This window comes from Chionomys nivalis, chromosome 9 (assembly GCF_950005125.1).
Source record: "Chionomys nivalis chromosome 9, mChiNiv1.1, whole genome shotgun sequence".
In the NCBI taxonomy this organism is placed as follows: Eukaryota; Metazoa; Chordata; class Mammalia; order Rodentia; family Cricetidae; genus Chionomys; species Chionomys nivalis.
Genome location: NC_080094.1, coordinates 57,635,253 through 57,656,243, shown reverse-complemented (window position 1 = coordinate 57,656,243; position 20,991 = coordinate 57,635,253). Strand labels below are relative to the sequence as shown.

General features: G+C 37.1%; 1 protein-coding gene across 2 annotated transcripts in view; it reads left to right on the top strand.

Annotated features, from left to right (window-relative positions):
- Spred1 (sprouty related EVH1 domain containing 1) overlaps positions 1-20,991 on the top strand; it is a 71,286-nt gene that overhangs the window by 14,221 nt on the left and 36,074 nt on the right. The window contains exon 1 of one of the 2 annotated variants that reach the window (XM_057781055.1): positions 17,175-17,255. The exons of the other annotated variant lie outside the window; for it this stretch is intronic. The gene's annotated coding sequence lies outside the window, so the exon portion shown is untranslated. Of the gene's footprint in view, positions 1-17,174; positions 17,256-20,991 lie in introns of those variants that run through there. 2 annotated transcript variants of the gene reach the window in all.

The following is a 20,991-nucleotide window of genomic DNA, read 5'->3' as shown; positions in this document are numbered from 1 at the left end:
CTGTAGCACTTATTAGTCAGATCCAGTTCATCTTCCACATTGTTTACTGCTTCTAGGGTTGGCACAGTCATTATTGTTGATACTAAATGTGGTAACACAGCAAGCATTTATTGAGCATTTGTAAAATACTGGTGGAAGCAGAGGTGCTAACGTTTTTGACGTATACTATGTTCCAGGTGTGTAAGTATTGGGGGTATGGAAGAATAGAGCCTGGGTCATTCTCTCAGACAATTCTTTTCAATTATTAGAAATAAATGCTAGCTCTTTGTACTGTAGGACTTGGATAATGATTTAACTCTGGGGGCAGTATATTTTCTCCCAAGATGAGAAAAAGTGTTGAAATGAAATCATTTATAAGAGACATTTTTTCATGTGCACTCACCTTTACATTTCTGAAGTCTTATGATTTATGTAGCTACAATCTTTGCTGACTGATTTATCTTGAAGTTCATACAACAGGATAAATTTTATCTTGCTTAAAGGTTAAAGACTTAGTGTTGGTTACGGCTTAGAACAAAAGATCAAATGAGTACTGTGGAAGTAGTCTTTTTGCACCTTTATATTTCATATGTTGTGGGTGAAAAAGTATGAGTAATAGCTCAGGTATTTTACACACACACACACACACACAAGCTGGTACTTGTCTGGTACTCCTTCACTAGAAAGAGCTTTGAAGTGAATAATTTGTAATTGTTGATATATGACAATATTAGCCCAGTTGGGCCAGCATTTAATGTAAAAGTAGAAGATGTGCTGCTCTAAAAGTTATGCTCCAGAAAGCTTCATTGGTTGGAAGACAAAAGGTTATTTGAGGTGAAGAACAGGTTTGGCGTTGCAAACTCCTAATCATTGGCCATGAACAGTCTGAACTGTATTTACTTCTCCCTTTCCATTCAGATGGGTAAAAGGTGAGGGTAGAAACATTGAAGAGATGAGGTGAATATACTCGTCTGTCATTCTCTTGTCCATCTATGTATTCTTGAGAGTTGATTTTTTTGTTTGTTTTTATTTTTATTTTCTGAGACAGAGTTTCTCTGTAGTTTTGGAGCCTGTCCTGGAACTAGCTTTTTTTGTTTGTTTGTTTGTTTGTTTTTTTGAGACAGTATTTCTTTGTAGTTTTTGGAGGCTGTCCTGGAACTAGCTCTTGTAGACCAGGCTGGCCTCGAACTCACAGAGATCCGCCTGCCTCTGCCTCCTGAGTACTGGGATTAAAGGCTTGTGCCACCACCGCCCAGCCTCGGGGGTTGATTTTTGTCTTAGAGGACAGAGCTGTTGGAAGATAGTTGGCATTTATTGGTAATTATAGCTACTCATATTGCTGTTTTGCTTCATAAAAGTCATATATTTTTGTATCTTATGTTCAGTGACAAAGCTGATACTTAAACAATTTTTTTCTCTCTTTAAATTTGGAATCCAAATACTCTTTGATCCCCTTGGCTTAGGCCTAGAATTCTAAGTTGACAGTGCAGTTTGTTCCCATAGACTTGAAGGTGTATTTGGGTAACTGCAGAGACCAAGTGTCTGCTTCTTGCAGCATCAGATCTCAAAGTAGTTCTGTAAAGTTGGGGGAAAACTATCTTTTTTGAAATATATTAGACCTCAAAAAGTAGGGATCAGTTTACAAAGAATATACACAAACCTTCAGTCAGTATCCCAAAATCTTGCATAGTCGAATGAAACAGTTAACACATAGATGATATTGTCTACTGACACTGCCACTATCTACTAATACTGTACAAGTTTCCCCAGTTGCCCTAATTCAGAATGTAGTTCATGTTTGTATACTTAGTCTCCTGTGATCTGAAATAGCTCTTTAATTTCTCTTTATATTTTGACACTGGCTGAAGAGTACTGGGCAGGTATTTGCAGAATGTTCCTTAACTCAAGGTGTGCATTTTGGCAACAGTACCATGTTAGAGAGTGGTAGTAGTGCATTTAGTCAGGAGGTTGGTGAGACCAACTGAAAATTTGTCTAAGATGCTTGCCATGTTTCTTAACTGTTTTTTAAAAATGTTTAACATTTTTTCTAATAAGCAGCTTCTGAGTAGATTTCTGTGGCCTAGAAAATACTGTTTTCTCGCACATATCCACTACGTTATCATTTGTTGATAATTCTTATCTGCATGATTACAGTGATGTTTGCCCATGATTTTTCTATGACCATGGTTTCTCACTTTTAGTAAGTTGGTATTTGGTAGAAGGGTGTCTCGTCTCATATTATACACATACTTATATTAGTATAACTTTTGGCCCACTGTCAGCATTCTTATGCTTTTTTCCTGGACTTGGCTACTGGAAGCACCAGCGTGTTGACCCTTTGACAACTGTTCATTTTGGGGGGGACCTCCGTTGTGGTATCACAAATGTACTGGGCTCAGTGCACACTTTGCTTGTCTTAGCTTTGGAGTCACCATTTTTCTTAGGTGCACCGGTTCTTTTTATTGGAGATTTATTTGTATTTAAAAACTTTCCAGGGGGCTGGAGAGATGGCTCAGCGGTAAAGAGCATTGCCTGCTCTTCCAAAGGTCCTGAGTTCATCTCCTGGCAACCACATGGTGGCTCACAACCATCTGTAATGAGGTCTGGTGCCCTCTTCTGGCCTGCAGACATACACACAGAATATTTATTGTGTACATAATAAATAAATATTTTAAAAAACCTTTCCAGCTGTACTCATTAGCTTTGGAGTAAGGTCCGTAGTATTATTTAGCTTACACTACAGATGGAGAAAGCCAAGCTGAAGTTAAAGAATTCCTCATAAGATCCAGATAAAGTAATAAGTTTTGAGATATGAACTTAGACCTCCTCTGTTCAAAGATAGTGTTTGTTCTATTTAACTAACCACTTAGATACTGTATTCCTTCCTTTCGTTTACCTACTTTTCTGTCTTTTCATTTCCTTCCTTCCTTTCTTTTTTTGGATACAGTCTTGCTGTCTGACCCTGGCTATCTTGGAACTAACTATGTAGACCAGACTGATGTTGAACTCATAAGAGATCTATCTGCATTCGCTTCCCAAGTGCTGAGATAAAAGACCTGCTGCACCACTCCCAGCTTCACATTTGCTTTATTATTAATTTTGCTTTTCATCTTTTCTGGACACAATCTAATTAAAATATATCAAAATTTATTTGCTAATAATAGAGCTTTTTCATATCAGAAAGTAGCCACTGCAATTCTATACATATTTACATGCTTGCTATAAGTGAGGCATTGTGTTAGATATTAGTAGTTTTTTGGACTGTGCATGTACATGTTGGAGACACTGCTGAAAATTTTTTATTTCCTATGCCATTTTCCTCTTAGGTATGTGTTTTTGTACAGGTGGGTGGTGTGATGATTGTTACTATTTCATTTTCTATGCTCTTAGGTACCTTAGGATCTTTATGTAATGTGTAAATACAATACACTGCTAGACTTACTTTCATTTTTGCATTTACCTATGCCCTATTTAGTGTCCTGTCATTTCATAGGCGTTATAATATAGCCTTGTTAAATATTTGTAAACGTTTTTTGTTTGCTGCTTAATTCTCACTGTTTATCCAATACTGTTTTAAATTTCAGTGATTTGTCAAAGATAGGACATTTCAATAAAAGGTGCATTTAAATTTATTTTTACACCATCTGCTGTGAAGTACTAGCTCTGTTGTCAGACTTTCTGACTATCCCTTCTAAGATTGAGTTTCTGTTTAAATATTTATTTATCTAGTTATACGGCTTGCACTTTTGATTTATTCTTTCTCAGCTTTTACTTGATTCAAAGAACAGTGGAGTTTATCATTAAATAATCTTTTCTCAGAATAACTTTTATGAGGCATTCTTCTGGTCAACATCTACAAAACTTTTTTGTGTTTACTTTTTGTAGTAGTAGGCTGATGCTTGCTGAGCTTTTTTGAGCACAATTGCTGATATTTTATAGTCTGCACACACAAGAAAGTATGTATAACATCTTTAATTGTGCTTCTATATTAAAAGAAGGAAATACATTATGCTTCTGGTAATAAATCATACAGAAAAATGCTTGATAGTAAATTTTAAAATGAAATCCTGTATGAAGAGGGGTAAAGTACAACTGTGTGGTTAAATTTAATCACTAGTAGTAAAACAGACCTGGAAACAAAAGTTCATCTTTGTTATTAGAGAACTCTTAGGGAATTCTCTTCTTGTGTATATCACAGTTAGATTAACATGTAAATGTATACACCATCTATTTGTATTTCACTATCTTAGTGAATCTTAATAAACTCAGTCTCCCGAGATCTTCCTGGGGTTGGTCAGAGCAGTTTTGATTCAAAGTAGCAATAATCAAGTCCAGTCCAGAGGAACCAGTCACAAAGCATGTGTCTTGACATAGATAGCACCAGAATGTTAGCTTTCTGTTGAAATTATTACTGGTGGTAGTAATTCATCATCACAAGTATAAATACTAACAAGTTCCTAGTGTAGAGTAACCTCTAAGTAACACATGCTAAACATTCATGGGAATCATGTCAGATAATTTACAGGTCCTCGCTGTTTCACAGAAGTGAGGAAATTTGGAATGGAAAAGGATTTTTATTAAATAGGACTGTCATAGTTAGGGTTTCTATTCCTATGATGAAACATTATGACCATAAACAACTTGAAGAGAAAAGAGTTTGTTTTGATTACATTTCCATTTTAAAGTACATCATTAAAGGAAGTCAGGGCAGGAACTCAAGGCAGAGACAGGAACCTGGAGGCAGGAACTGATGCAGAGGTCATGGAGGAGTTGCTTACTCTCCATGGCTTGTTTATCTTGCATTACTATAGCACCCAGAACCCTCTGGCAAGGGGTACCATCACACACAGTGAGCTGGGCCCTCACAAATTAATCATCAATCAAGAAATTGTCTGACAGACTTGCCTGCAGACCAATCCTGTAGCAGCACTTTTTTTTTTCAATTTAGATGCCTTCTTCCCAGATGACCATATTTGGTGCCAAGTTGACCTAAAAACTAGCTAGTTCAAAGACCATATTATTTAAATAAATGACTATACTAAAGCTTGGGATTATAAGATACTTAGCTCAAACTATTATGGTTGTATTGTGTGTGCGCCTCGGTAGAAAGTTTGTCTTCATTACTGTCAGTTCAGTGTCCTCACTGAAAAATGTCACTTCCCCCTCCCCAATAAAAGTGGTCACCTTTCTTTGGGGTCTTTCACCTTAAACTGCCTAGCCAATTTCTACCTTCTGTTTTCATGAATATGTTATCTGTGATGGCCCTAAAATAATTTATTTTGGGGAAATCATCATCTCCTTTGTTTTTAGGGATAGATCATAGGTACTAACAGTCAGCCCTGGAAAAGATGGTACCTGTTCTTACATCCCTGCCACAGATCCATGGTTCAGTCTTTTGTAAAAGCACTATATCGGTGCTTCTGGTAGCTAGGTAGGATCTTGGCAAGAAGTAGAGTACTCAGGTAGCAGTGAGTGAGATGCTTTTGTGTTTTGAAGTTTTTAAACAGAAAAATGCAAAGATAATAAAACGTCTATATCCTTATTACCCAGGGACTCACTATCACCATCTTTGACCCAGCTTTTAATCTATAAATGTCTTACTGTCTTTGTGGTAGTGATTACAACTGAGTTGGGCTGTCAAATCTATCTTTTCCAGAGACATGGAAGTGATGAAAATTACATGATTTCCTCTTGAGGGGTTATTTAGGATTTGGGGTTAGCAATGTGTCTACCCAGTTAGTCTGTGTGTAGACCTGCAAACTCCATTTCCCTCGCATAATCCAAAATGACTGTTGGCAAAACCAAATGATTTAGAATAATCCAATGCTAACTTATTGTCTTACAAGTAAAGGATGCATTTGGATTGTGAATTTGTAACAGAAGCGGTGGTTTTTCACTGGTAATGAAGCTATTCTGGGAGGTAGAGGAATGGAGAGAGCTTATTTTGACAGCCAGGAAACTACTGGAACTCTGAACAGACACAGCACATTCTCATGTTTGAGAAACTCTTGTGTGTTCTTATTGGACAGACTTGTTATGACACTAGTTTCATCATTCATGCATTTCATGTTCAAAAATGGATAATCAGAACATCCTTGGACTGAGAATTTAGTATTATAAGGAGTAAAATTCACCTCTGGTCACTTTAAAGGTGTGGGCTGTATCAGTTTCCTCCAAGGTCACCTTGAAAATTTCAGACAGGGTCTTGTCTGGTCATACAAAAAAACCCTTTTGAAGTAGATTTACAGTCATATATGGATCTGAAACTATTTTTTCCTGGAAGGTTAAATGATTGTCTTGGAAAGTACTGGCCATGGCCTTCTAAGAAACTATATTGACTTTAATTTAGGGAGTGTAATAGAGAACGGATGATGTCCCAAAGAGAATGTGGTGAATTGTTTTAGAAGTGTGCCTTCTCTATCATCTAACATCTTTATCTCAAGTGTTAATAGTTATTCTTTCCTAACACACACATAACTGTTGTGGTAAGTCTAATCCATCAGTGTGATATTCAGAAAATAGATTAGATGAATACAAGTTGTAGGAATTGGTCAAGTGGGGCTTTGAGGAAACTTAGTGAACTAGCTCCAAATAATAGGAGTCTCATGATGTTTTTCACTTGGTAAGAATGAATCACACTCTGTTCTTGGGTGTAAAAGTAGAATGAGCAGGTGAAAGTTTAAGGGAAAAGAGCAGACTTTTGTTCCATGTTTAGAGACAAAATCTAAGTTCCTAATGTGGTTTGTCTGAGGGTGGAAAGGATTGTATTAGGAACTCTGAAGTCACCATATTTTGCAAGTGAGAGAGAAAATTGATCATCTGATTTTTTTTTCCCCCAAAATGGAGTACTGTGTTTTATGTCAAGTTGGTCTAGTTCTTTGAGGTTCCTTATAATTGCTTAGGGTCCATGCTTTTAGCCCTCTATACTTAATGTGCTGCTCTGTTTCCTCAATTTTTCACTCTCTGAAAAAATGTGTTTGTATAAAAATGTAACAATACTTAGCTTTAGAGAAATACTCTGCAGCATGAGATTTATAAATGGAGAAAAAAATAATTGACCTTCATTAGTTATTTCTGACAAAGCAGTATGCATGTTTGGTTTTGCCATAGAAATTGCCTGCAGGCTTTTTTGTTTGTTTTTGATTTTGGAGGTGGGGAATGAGTTCGCGTGTGCTGTAGAGGTTACAGTGTCCAGTGTCTTCCTTGACCACTCTCCACTTTATCACTGAGACAGAGTCTTTTGCTGAACCCCCAATTCACTCCTTCAGCTAGTCAGGTTAGACTAGGCAGCCAGTTTGTTCCAGGGATTCTGTCACTACCTCTGAAGTGTTGTGATTACAGATGTGCCCCAACATCTGCCTGGCATTTACATGGATACCTGGGATCCAAATTCTATTCCTCGTGTTTGCAGGCTTGTGCAGCAAACGTTTAGCCATTGATGAGGCAGCAAGTATCAGTTCTTCATGTCGCTCAGGGGCAGGAGAAACAGAGCCTGTGCTTAGCATATGTGGGCCCAGGGTTCAAACTCACATGATTTTTTTTGTGTGTGTGCATGCTTTTTCTGTGGATAGAAAAACTTTCACTTATTTTAAGAAATCAACTTGGCATTTTTTAAATTGTCATAATCTGGTGGGCATCAGCATTACTGTATCCATAATGCTTCACAGCGTATTCACACAATCTATAAATACAACTAAGGAATGCACTAAAAAAATCCTTATGCAGATGTAGAAGGCATGATTAGTATCCTTGATTTATTCCAGTTTTGTTTGATATAAAAACTGCTGACCTAAATAGGTAAATAGTAATAGAATGGTTTGAGTTCATGGGTCTTGAAGAGACTCAGAATGAGTTATCTGTGTCTGTTGGTTGGTAGTTTTGGAAAATGTGTTCTGTATGCCTTTAGTGTAATCTTTGACTTATAAAGACCCCAGAAATGAAACATTGATAGACTAAGTGAATGTTTTTTCCCCAGTGATGTTTTTTTTTTGTTTTTTTGTTTTTTTGTTTTTTTGCCACATGCCTTTCTCTTTCTGAGTAAGAACCATGGTTTGACAATATTTAAGTGCTTCACTGTCAAGGGAATCAATGAGGCTGATGAGGCTGATTTGAAGCCCACATTGATCTTTGTTACAAAAGTTCTGGTAGCATCTAGTATATTCTGTGAACTTGTGAGTAGCCTAACATTAAGGGGTTAATGAGAGACGTTCAAGGCAACTGTGAGAGATAAACACATGGAGATGAATGTCTGTGTGGTACAATCACATGTTTTGAGGTGGTGATGTTTGGGGGCCTGATTATGGAAATTTTTTTTTCTGTAGGTGCTATGTGCTTATACTTAACACTGGTAAAACTGCAGATAATAGTATCCACCACTTCCAAAGATTACTTTTGTAAATAAAGCCTCCTTTCTAGGCACATCTAATTAAGGCACAGAGCAGAACCAAGAGGTCAGGGATTTAAATTCTTGCTCCAGCTCTTATACAAGATGCGTAATTGTCAGAATTAAACATGTCTTGAACCCAGTTTCTTAAGCATAGTAGGTTACTGAAATCTTCAGTGCTGAGTGGACAGGTTAATATTTTTAGAGCTCGGATGATTTTGTTTCATTTTCTTTTTCCTGTTGGAAAAAGAAGAAAATAAAAGTAACTTCTGTGTCTTCTGACTGCCATGACATGTTGTGACTCTTCCTTAGGAACAAATCCATCTGTAGAAATTATCTCAAACTGAGATCATGATGTATCTGGCTGTTTCAAAGCCTACCTCCTCATCCTTACTCTGTCAGCTTGTATATAGTTTGCCTCATAATAACACTTAGTCACAGAAGATTTACTTTTAGTCTTTTGCTGATGAGCCTCTAGTAAGTTCCTTCCCTTCCTTCTTTATTAATTTGCAATTACCATAGCTTTATGCATAGTCTTGAGTATATCTGTTTTTCTTGAATTAATTTTTAGATGTAAAATTTCTGGTTCTGAGGGGTATATATGTGTATATAGGTTTTAAATGATTTCTTTTTGGGGGGTGGGGAGGTGCTGTTGCCAAACTACACTGAATGTAGGACACCTGCATTCCCATAAGATGTGTAGAAGAATAGATTGTACTGATAACTATTATTTTTCAGTAGTTCAGTAGGTGAAAAAAGTCATCTTAATTGTAACTAATTTCTACTAGAGTGATTTTTTTTTTTTTTTTTTTTGGTGAGGTTGAACACCAGTGACATTCTTCCTGTAAATTGTCTTTTCTCTGCTTGTCCTCTGATACTATTTTTGTTTGTTTTTTCTTTTGAGAAAGTCTGTGTATCTCAGGCTGGCTTCAAACTCACTCTGTAGCTGGTGCTGACCTTCAGCTGATCCTTCAGCTTCCAACTTCTGAGTTACGAAAATTTCTAATAATACATCATTTTAATTTTAGCTTCGAGTTAAGCCCTTTCTTCAGAAAGCTTGCTTTTTACTTTAACACTGTTGAGCAGCCATTCTGTTTTCCACAGATCTGATATTCCTTATTGCAGTCTCAACTAAATACTTGAATACATTTATGTATTTTCTAGACTACATTTCTTTATTTTTTGTTGTTTTGTTTCAAAATGTATTGTTACTTTGATCCTTGGCATGAGGATTTAAACGTTTGGGTGGTATTTATGAGTCAGTAATATGATATAAAAAACATATTAGATTACTGTGATGCATGTATATTACGGACTGTATATTGAAGAACCTCACTGTTTCATCTGGACCACAGCATTTTAAATACTGCATCTTTATTTTGCTTCTGCTGCCCCTCCTCTGTGCTCTTTTTGAAACTATATATGTTGGATGTACAATAAAACTCTCAAGGAAAAGTACTCTATTATTAAAGTTAAAACTTACTTGTTTAGCGCCTATTTTCTACCAGACACTCTGAGTTTAAAAAGGGTCTGTGAGTTTTCACAAATTAATCAGTGCACTGTTGTATTATTAACTCAGCCCAGACAGCTGTCCCAAGACAGCTGCTGGAGTAGAGTATCCCTTTCTCCCTGCCTTACAAGAATGTACCTGCTTGTACCTCTCTCTTAGAGGTCCTTCTGGAATCTTGTGTTTCTCTGCTGTAGAACATAGATGTAAGAGGTATAACAGAACATTACAGTGGTGGACAGCAGTATGTTACAGTGCTGTCTGGGACAGGCCACATGAGTGATGAGTAGAGTGGAGGTGATTATGCCATTAAGTCTTTGTTTAGAATAACTTTACTGTGGAGGTTAGAGTCACTTGAAAAATGCAAGGAAATACAACTTAGAGAGTGGAGCTTCAGAAGCACCCTGAGCAGCAGAATATGCCTTTTTGCCATTTGATTTTTCTGACCCATTTTCCCAGTTATTATCCTGATTTTATATTTCTCAGCTGTGTTTCATTCACTTGGCTCCCTCCCCACTTTTTACTTTAATCTGCAAGACAGGTTTTCTTTTTTAAAGTGTAAGTTTTACATTTCCCTACTCTAAAAATGTTTTTCTTAGTAAAGAGCAGCCTTATTTTGACCCTGTGTTGTGCACTGGACTGTCTGTCTTACAATATTATTTTCTCACCTGAGATATTTTTTTGCCTCATGGTCTTTGTCTAAGATAATCTATCAGGAGAATCCTTTCCTCCTCTTTGTTAATATTCTACTTTGGCTCCTTGGATACAGAGCACCTGGTTCCTGGAAACACTCTAGTCTCTAAGCTTGGGGTTGGTTTTTTTTTTTGTTGTTGTTGTTGTTGTTTTTGTTTTTGTTTTTTTTGTGAATGACACAGATTGAGAAATTTCCATATTGAATGGCTTTTGCCTGGCCTATAACAATGTAGCTGCTTCTCTGTATCGTTAGAGGTTCTTCTGGAATCTTGTGCTTCCCTGCCATAGAAACCTAAAAAAGTTAACCTAAAAAGGGATGTTGCTGGGACTGGAGAGATGACTCAGTGGTTAAAGGCATTGGCCGCTCTTCCAGAGGACCCAGGTTCATTTCCCAGCACTCATTTGGTAACTCACAGCTGTCTTAATTCCAGTTCCAGGGGATTTGACACCTTCACACCAATGCACATAAAATAAATTTTAAAAATAAATTGTAAGAAAATGGGGGATGTTTCACCCTAGCAGCTTTAGGAACAGAGGTTGAGTTATTAGTACAACAACAACATTGCATATTGAAATTTTCTCCTAGGACGAAACCCACAAAATATTTTACTGTCTTCATAGAAACTGACAGATGTGGCATGTTAATAAACTGAGAGGAAGGTTGGGACTTTTCATATTTCTCTTTGACTTTCTCAGTTATTACATGTTGAGCATCTACTATTCCATATGATATTGTGTGAGATACAGTTGAAAGGCCACTTTGCATGAATCATTGGCCATGTTAATAGGAGAGGAACAAAAATATTTTTCAGTTAATAAATTAGATTATCTCAGTCATAAGTATTAGAATGGCAAGGAGGTATCTGTTTTTTTTTTTTTTTTTTTTTTTGAGGAGGACTCATTAGCTGATGCTGAAGAAGCAAGCTTTCAGTTAATTACATATTTTGGGGATAATCAAGTGGAGATACTAGGGTGGAAGAAAGTTGTTAAGAAGTAGAGGATGTTGTGTGGTGTGGTAGAATGGTCTGTATTCTGTCAATTATATTTTAAATAAACGCTGATTGGCCAGTAGCCAGGCAAGAAGTATAGGCGGGCCAAACAGGGAGTAGAGGCGGGTCAATGACAACAGGAGTATTCTGGGAAGAAGGAAGCTCTTTCTGCAGTTGTGAGCCCACCACAGAAGAAACAAGATGTGAGACTGCCTTGCTGAAAAAAGGTACTGAGCCATGTGGCTAGCATAGACAAAAATAATGGGCTAATGTAAGTTATAAGAGTTAATAAGAAGCCTGAGCTAATGGGCCAATCAGTTTATAGTTAATGTAGACAGACCTCTGTGATTTCTTTGGGACTTAATGACTGCAGGAACCGGGCAGGACGGAAACCTCAGACAACAGTTGTGGTTGAACACAGTGAGGGAGCATTTGGAGTAAGAAGGTAGACCTTCTTAATGAGTTTGCTGGGGTCTTTAAGTTTTGGATTCAATATTGAATGATTAAATATTCAATACTGAAATGACAAAAAGCCATTAGAACTAAATTTAGCTAAGTCATTAGGAGAGAGTGATAAGCTTTTTGTTTATATTGCTTATAGATTTTGAAGTGTGCTAAGTTTATATAGTTTTTATTCTGTAGTTTTAGAAAAGGTAATTGAGCTGGACATGATGTGGCTGAGTCAGGTTACTGTTTCTTAGGCAGCTTGGCTCCTTAGTGAGTTCCAGATCATCCTGGGCTACAATATCAGACCTGGTCTCAAAAACAAAACCTATAGCCAGGTTCATGCCAACATAAAAATGGTTGAAACATATATAATCCTACTGTGCTAAGGAATCAAACTGGAAAGTGGAATTCAACTGGTCCACATTTAGTGAGCCATCATTTAAAAAGCCAGGAGCTTTCACATAAGCAAGGTGTCCACTTTCTCTAAATAGATCGAAATCTTCCCAAAACTGTGCCTCTGTTCCTACAAGGCCGCAGCCGGAGTGAAGTACTCATTAGATGTTTGGAGCCTCCAGCCCTGAAGTGTTATCCAACTCAGAGGGGTTTTTTTTTTTTTTTTTTTTTTGGTTTTTTTTTGGTTTTTCGAGACAGGGTTTTTTGTTCATGTTAAGACCTGTGACACTGTTACAGGTGTGTAGGCCACTGAGAAAATGTACATTTTTTTTTATAGCTACTGGTTCTTTTTAAAAGGCAGACTCTATAGTGGTTTGGATTAACCAAAAGATACCAGAATCTGGACTTTATGTCCCTGTTACTGAAGAATGAGCGTTCCATATTTATTGTGCCAGTTTATTACTGCTTCTGCATCCAAATTATTCTTAAACATAGGATTCACTTCTGAATTTTAAACAAAACCATTTTCTTGACCTTAATTATATTTTAAATTATCCACTTCTGTTATATGTCATACTCCTATCACTGACTTTGACTTTTCAAAGGAATATTTCTCACAAAAGTTGGCCTGACTCACAGTCTTTCTCACAGGCTTCTGATTTACTTCTAGAGCGTCCATTAAATACATAGAATAATTGCATTAGCGTAAAGTACCTCAAGACATTATTCTCCTTACATTATTAAAGTTCGCTATATTGTGAGTACTCTGAGGACAGAAGCTGTGTCTTATTTATCTTGGGTACTTGGTACTTAATGCCGTGTTTTGTATGTGCATATGTGCATACATGTGTTGAGAGACTGGAGTGCAACATTCAGTGATCGGTTTCACTTTTTTTTTTTTTTTTTTTTGGAGACAGAGTCTCTTGCAGAACAGGGAGCTCACTCTGACTGAGCTAGAGTGGCTGGCCTCCAAGCCCCCGTGAGCTTCCTATTTCTGCTTCTCCACTCCTGGGTGCACTGGTGCACACTGCTGTGCCCACCCAGTTACAAGGCTGCTGTGAATCCAAACTCAGGTCTTCTTACCTGTGTGGCAAGCACTTTACCAACCAACCGAGCCTTAATGTATCATTTTATTTTTAAAAATTTAGTGAATTTGATTGTCTAATTGAAAAAAAATCAAACATTATGTGAATAGTCACTGCCACTCAGACTTTGTTACTACCTTTGGATGCTTTTAGCACATCACCCATCCCTTTGTTGCTGTTTGGCTTTGTTGCTTTGGGCCTGTGGCAAGAGTAGCAGGACACAGAACAAAGCTGCTCACCTCCTAGCAGGAGGGGTGTAGGATAGGAGAGGGTTTTCACCATCTCCCAATAGCACCCGCAGGCTGGTGGCCAAACCCTATAGAATGTGGCCTTTAAGAGACAGTTGTGATCCAAACTGTAATACCATGTTGGGTGCTTATTCTGGATTAGCAACTTCTCTTCACCCTGCTGGGCTCTCAGTCTTTATAGGTTTGTAGTCTGGAAATTATTTGATTCCTGTAGTATTTGTCTCACCCTTTGTCTTTTAATGCTTATTCTGCCTGAGTTTTGTTGAAAGGAATAGATACAAAGTTCTACCTTCTTGCTCGATCTATACAGACACTGCTGTGTACCCAGGCTTTAGCATTGAAATAGTATCAGGACGCAAATAGCATCTTCCTAGCTGCCTTTCTATCTCTGTTTTCTGGTTATTCCAAGCTTTCTTAATTCTATTTTTTAGTGTAATTATTCTTAGAATTTAATCATATCCCCCAGCATTGAAGCCTAGAATAATTTTATTTTTTAATATATAAGGCCATCTACCAGTAAAATTCCTATTCAGCTGAATCCATTTCTTTTATTATTTAGATTATTCCACATTTCTTATGAAATCTGTGCCCATATGGAGAGTGCCTTTCTTCTCTTTAGGAAATCATCCTTTCCTCACTCTCAGGCCTTTTCATTAAAAGTCAAGGTTAACTCTTTAGGTGTGTTTGGTTCAGGAATTGGCAAATAAACCAAGACAGATAAATTAATTAGATAGCAGAACTCAATTCTAGGATTTTTGAACACGGAGAAAAGATACTTCGTTGATACTCTAAGGATGTTTTGAACCTAAAGCTGATGAGGTGGTGGGCAGTGAAGAACCCTTAGCTAGAGTCAAATTTAAAAATTAAGTTTAATTTATTTAAAAAATAAGTTCCTTTTCTTTGAAGTATTTTTGCTACATTTGAGAATCTAAATTGCTGAGGATGTGTGAAATTTCGCACTGGCATTTGTATACATGAATACTTGCATATATATGTGTGTGTATGTGTGTGTGTGTGTGTGTGTATCAGTGAGTTTAAGAGAGTTCTCTGTAACTTCTTCAGCCCAGAACTCTGAAGAATGAGATAAAATGATTTACTTTTGTGTTTTGATAGAATATGTGAAAATGTAAATATACTTTCCTCATTGAATCTGAGAGGAAATTCAAAGATCTTTTGTGTGTGTGCTGGAGAATGAAACCCAGGACTGGTGGCCTAATAGGCACATGTCTTACCACTGAGATACTGAGGCTTACTTGAACTCTATCCTTTGACTTAGGTACACTTATGTGCTTTTATATATATATATATATATATATATATATATATATATATATGTGAGAAAATAGAAGAGTTAATTTAAGGATATTTCACTGCAAGAAAAACTTCATTATTGTAGTCTACCAGGGAATGCTGGCAGAAGAGATTGTATTGATTGTATTGTTAGTGCCCAATCTCTAAAAGAAAAGAGATCAGCCATCAATCTTTGTCCTTGGAAGGTTTGATTCAAGGGAGTATGTGCCCTAAATTTCCAATCTTAAAACTTATCCTGTGCTAGCTCTCAGCTGGCCAAGTTTGTGAACTTTAGTTTGTGCTCTACTTTGAGACCCAAGATACATATTTGCTGTTATTTCTGAGTATTCTGTCAGTCTTCCTTCCCTCTTATTTTGCCTCTTCTAGTAACTGGTTTTTTTTTAAAGCACCAATGATTTTATTAGATTTATATATAAGTCACCATGAAAACAAAAAGGGGACTGGCAAAATGGTTGAGTAGGTAAAGACATTTGATCTTGTACCTACATTGTGAAAGAGAGACTGATCCCAGTAAAGTATTCTCTGACAGAAAGGCATGCACAGTGGCACAGGAAGACATAAAGACACACATACACACAAATAAATGAATAAATGGTAATTATTAAAATTTTTTAAAATCTTATGAAAAATGATGTTACTTATATTGATGTTTCTCAATACATCATGCATAACAGGTTTCATTAATTGATACTGCATATAACCAGGCAGTGTCCATATTCTGAAAACTGATATTAAAAAAGTGAACTGCAATGAGGAAGTGTAAGGGGTACATATTTATGTAGTGGCTCTTCCATTCTAGATAGCAATAAACAGTTAAGCAAATCCATTCTTTATGGAAAATGACTTTGAATCATTTGGCTCAAATGTGACTGTCTGGACTGTCAGCTTTGTTATTAGGTGACATTTTGTTGATGAACAGCGTCGGGCTGGGAGGACTGACTGATATACATGCTTGGTGGAACGACAAAGTTAATGTTCTTTCCTTGTTATGACTTGAAGCTGTCTGTGAGATTATAAACAGATATTTGGTTCCTCTGTACAACTCAGCTTTTATCTACCTTTGCTTACAGGAGCCCATTTCATCCTCACTAAACTATAACTTAAGAACTAAATAAATAAAAAAGTACCTGGGTTTTCCCTTTCTTTTTGTGAGGACCCCAGTGTAGGTTGGTGGTTTTTAATTATTTTGGTCAGCCGAAAACAATTAAGAGTGGATAAATGACATCACAGGAATTATAAAAACAGTAAAATAGATGTTAAATGCCTAAATTTCATATAAAAGAGAAGTCTTCATAGCCAACATGTGAGAATGTGCATGAATTTTTATATAGGAGAAAAGAGTATTCTGCAGGAGAAAATACAAAGGTAAGAATATTTATGAGTATTAGAATGCCTTCTTTCTCTATAGCGTGCCCTTACATTCAAAGACATTTTTTTATTTTAATGTATGTGTGTTTGTGTCTCATGTGTACAGTATACCAGAAGACAGACAAGTGTGTCAGGCCCCCAAGTACAGGTTGTGAACTGCCATGTGGGTGCTGGGAATCAGACCCAGCTTCTTTAGAACAGCCAGTGCCCTTAACTGCTCAACCATCTCCCCAGTACCTTTACATTTTAAAATAAATTTCCAATATCGGACCTGTAATTATTAATTACAGAGCAGTTGTCAAAATGACATAGTGACATAGGTTATTTGAACTTCCTAATGTAGTTCAGGTTAGCCTTTATGCTAGGACCTGCCCCCCTCCGGCTCCTCTTGGATTTGATGTTTGCTTAATCACTGTACCCTACAGTTTTAACAAAGTTGATTCTGAGTGCATTTTAGTCAGCCTGTTGATGTTAGAGCAATGTGCTCACCATTTCGGTGCTGCCCTCTTTAGTTATGTAACTTGAATTCTCGTTGTTTGTTTGTTGGTTGGTTTTTATTGGACAGTACTGCTGTAAGGACATTCAGTTTTCAGTGAAAATTAAATCGATTTATATTGCATTAAGAGGAAGGAGTGTTTAAAATTTCAGAGGTCCCACAGTCTCACAGTTTCTATTTCCAGACTAGTGTGGCCTCTTAAGAGGAAATTTCTAAACTGCCTTCTGTGGATAAAATGCTGGCAGCATTATGTAACTGTCTGTATGCACATCACTGAGGAGTGCTAAATTCTGACTGAATTCTCATTTTGACTAAGTCACCTTGTAGCATCTACATGCCAGAGTCACTCTTGAAAGGTATTTATAGAAGAATTTTAGCCATTTTTTATGTCTCCTTTATGTTTTTTATTTTATTACTCCCACCTTCACCTATTCAGGTATTTATTAAATGCCTGGAGGTACTTCTAAGACTTTCAGGTCTTGGGCATATTTAGGACACTGAGATGGTGGTTTTTATACTCGGTTTTCCTCTTTCTTAGTCTGTTGATGAATCTTGGTCCTTGTCACTGACTTCATATCTTTCTTGTATTCCCAATTTGACTGCATTACCCTTAGGGTTGGCTGTTTACAGCCTGCTTCACCTGCCATTAAATGCCGAAATGTTATATGAACTCTGAGCATGCATATAGCTAAGTATTTGCCCCTAGATGTACCTAGAAAAGTATGTGTTTTTCATTTTTGCTAAATGAAGCTGTGTGTACAGAACCTTCGAGGGGTTCACAGTGTTTTCAGAAGTCCTAGCAATTAAATGGAACAGGTTTTGTTGTTCCATTCTGAGCAAAAGACATCTTCCAATGTTGAGAGTAAAGGACTTTCCTTTTCAGGATGATCCCAAATCTATCACCAAATGCTTTTGCCACTGCTGCATGTAGCTAAAAAAGTATTGCTTCATCCTACCCATAAACCCACAATTGTCATTAATGTCTTTGGTAATACAAATAATACTAAGTAATAATGGCTGAGCAATATAATTTTTACTAAAGCTAGAAATGGGAATAGACTTGTGTGCCTTTTTCCTAGCTGGCAAGAAGGAATTTCTCAGATACGTTTATTAACCTATGTTAGAAAAATGGAGTCGTGTCTGCCTTGTGCTTATTATTAACCACATTAGTCTACATCAGATGTCCATTATTTGAATCTTGGATTCATATCCCACTTGGAAACATTTACAAAATAGTTCCCTCTCCTGCTTGTCTCTTCCTAGCTCCTCTTAGTCTCGCCTTACATCTTAGGTATCCCACAGGAGAGCAGCAGCCTTTCTTTAGGCAAGACTTTGAGCTGCCCCTTTAATTTCCACAGAACGGCTACTTGGTTTCATGAGCTATGCCTAGCACCCACAGAAGGACCACATGTTATGTGTTCTAGAAAGGAGTGTGGAAAGACTGCAGCATAGGAGAGTTAGTGAGACATAGGGTGTTATACGTAGTACATGGGGGGAAACAGTTTCCAGGTGGACAAGATGTGAGTGTTATGTAGGGTGGAGTAGGTTTGGGCATCATGGAAGAAAGAGAGCGGCTGAACTGCTGAGTGAGAGAATGTTTGTATTTTAAATTTTGATGGATATTCATAAATTATCTTTTAAAACCTATCATACTAATTTGTATTTTCATATCTTCACTGTCTCTTGAGCTAGCAAATGTCTTGATATTTGGTCATCTCTAATTTGCATCCTTTTAATTGTAACTCGATTCTTTTTTATTTTATGACCTGGGGGTATTATTCAGAAACTTTTTCCCTTTGAGTTATCTTCCTTCCTTGCTTATTGAATTTTGGAGTTGTCTTTTCTTTTTCTTGCTGTTTTCTAAATTAAGTTCTTTGAAAACTTAATACTTGCATAGAGTTTTGGCATGCCTTTTGTTTGTTTATTTGCTTGCTTGTTTGCATTATTTGTGGTAAAGAAAACTAATATATCTTTCATTTTTTTCCATTTTTCATTTCTCCCCTGTCTCCCAAAGGCTCTTAAACCTAACTAAACCTTGAAACTTAGCAACCCTGAAAGTGTGACTGCAGTTAGCATTGCTGTGGAGAGCTTGTCTTGGATTACCTGAATGGGCCCAGTCTAATCACATAGGTTCCTAAAAGTGGCAAACTTGCCCAGTGGTGTCACCGTGATAGAGGAAATATGGGGAAGAAACTAGTTATCTGGGAAGAGCGTACCTCAGGTGCCCACATAAAATAGGCCTGTGGACATGGCTGTGGGACATTGTTTTGGTTTGTAATTGAAGTGGAAGGGCCAAGCTGGTGAGTGGTAGGTACCATGCCTGGGCAGATAGTCCTGGGTTATATAAGAAGCAGCTTTGCTCATGGTCTCTGCTTCATTCCTGCCTTCAGGTTCCTGCCTTGAGTTCTTGCCTTGATGTCTCTCGATGACAGATAAGTCAGACAGATGAGTCGGTTAACATACCCCAAGTTTCTTTTGGTCAGTGTTTTTTTTTTTTTTTTTTCACAACAGCAGAAACCATACTAGAATACTCAGGCATAAAGAACATGTAGGTATATGCATATAAACATTTCATATTATTTGAGTCCCCTTTAGTGTCTGTTACTCATTCTACTTTATGAGCAAATTAGTATCATGCCTATATACAATACTCTATGATTACATTCAGTCACACTCCACTACCACCTTTTTCCCCTCTCTCTCCTTGGTGACTGACCTCCTCTGGCCCCTTCCTACACTCTTGTCTCTACATCCTCCGCTTTCCTGGTCTTTACTTGAGAGGGAAGCTATTGTAGCTCTGTGTGCATAGTTGTATCTGAAACAGGCCCCACAACATTTCTCCGATCTTTCACTTTTCATAGTCCTTCCAGCTGTTCTTTGCCATGTTTCCAGGACTTCAGTGGACGTGACATACACGTACCATTTGGGGTGAGTATTTAGCAGCCACCTATTCTCAGAAATTTTGGGTTTCTGCTTTAAATATCACTAACTTCAGAAGGAATTCTCTAAGGCCAAGAGCTGCATTAGTCTATGTGTATAAATACAGATATTTAGAAGGTAGTTTATCAGTGAGTCCCTAAGGCAAAACAACAGGAGATTTTCTCATAGGCCTTTGATTTTACTATCCATAGATTTTGGAAAGCCAGGAGGCCTGCCTGACTTGGTACTGAACATAATACTATTTGATATTTTGGATTGATGGTTACTACATGGGAATTGTTTCTTCTACTTTTAAACTTACTAGTGCAGAAGAGTAATTTGGACTTGGAATTTTCTTATCATACTTAGTACTTAATTTTCTTATTCAAGTGGGAAAGTAACTACCATTGTTAGGATTAGTACAAGATTCTGAGAAAGACCAGACATAAATAAATCTCTCCCATGCTTACTGCATTTTGCATTCTGTTATTGTAGTCGCAAGTAATAATACTTAGCATAGTGTACAAGGCTTAATTATTGACTGTTGAGCCAAATGTTGTGGTATTTGCCTATAATTCCAGCATCCAGGAACTGAGACAGAAGGCCCTAAGTTTGAGGAAAACCTGGGCTACGTAGTGAGATCTTGTCTTACTCCCCCTTCCCAAATAAAGGGGATATTAGTGATTTCTGTTTGTATGTCTTTACTCAAGAGGTGTGAAGCCTCTACAGACAGGAAAGGAACATAGTTTTTCTCTTTTGTTTATGTACATGACATATAAGTAGTGTTGATTAGATGAATGAGTTGTAATGTGGTTCTCTTAGTATCTGCGTTAATATTTGGATGGTAAATGTGTGCCTGAAATAAACCATAATGAATACTCAAAAAAAAAAAAGTACTTTGCTTTTGTAAACATACATGAGGGGAACACACACAGCTAATTCTTGTACTGAATACACCTTACAGGATTCTAGGACTTTTTGATTTGTGGGGAAGAGGAGCAGTTAATTATCATTTGCTGTAGGAAAATGATCGTTTTCCTCTCCAGTACACAGATTACTTTAATATCTTCAAGATTTTCCCTCATGTTTTGTATTCATTTCCTGTTGGTGCTGGGACAAATTACCAGAGATCTAGTGTCTTTAAGGTAATAGAAATGTGTTATATTGTTGCTT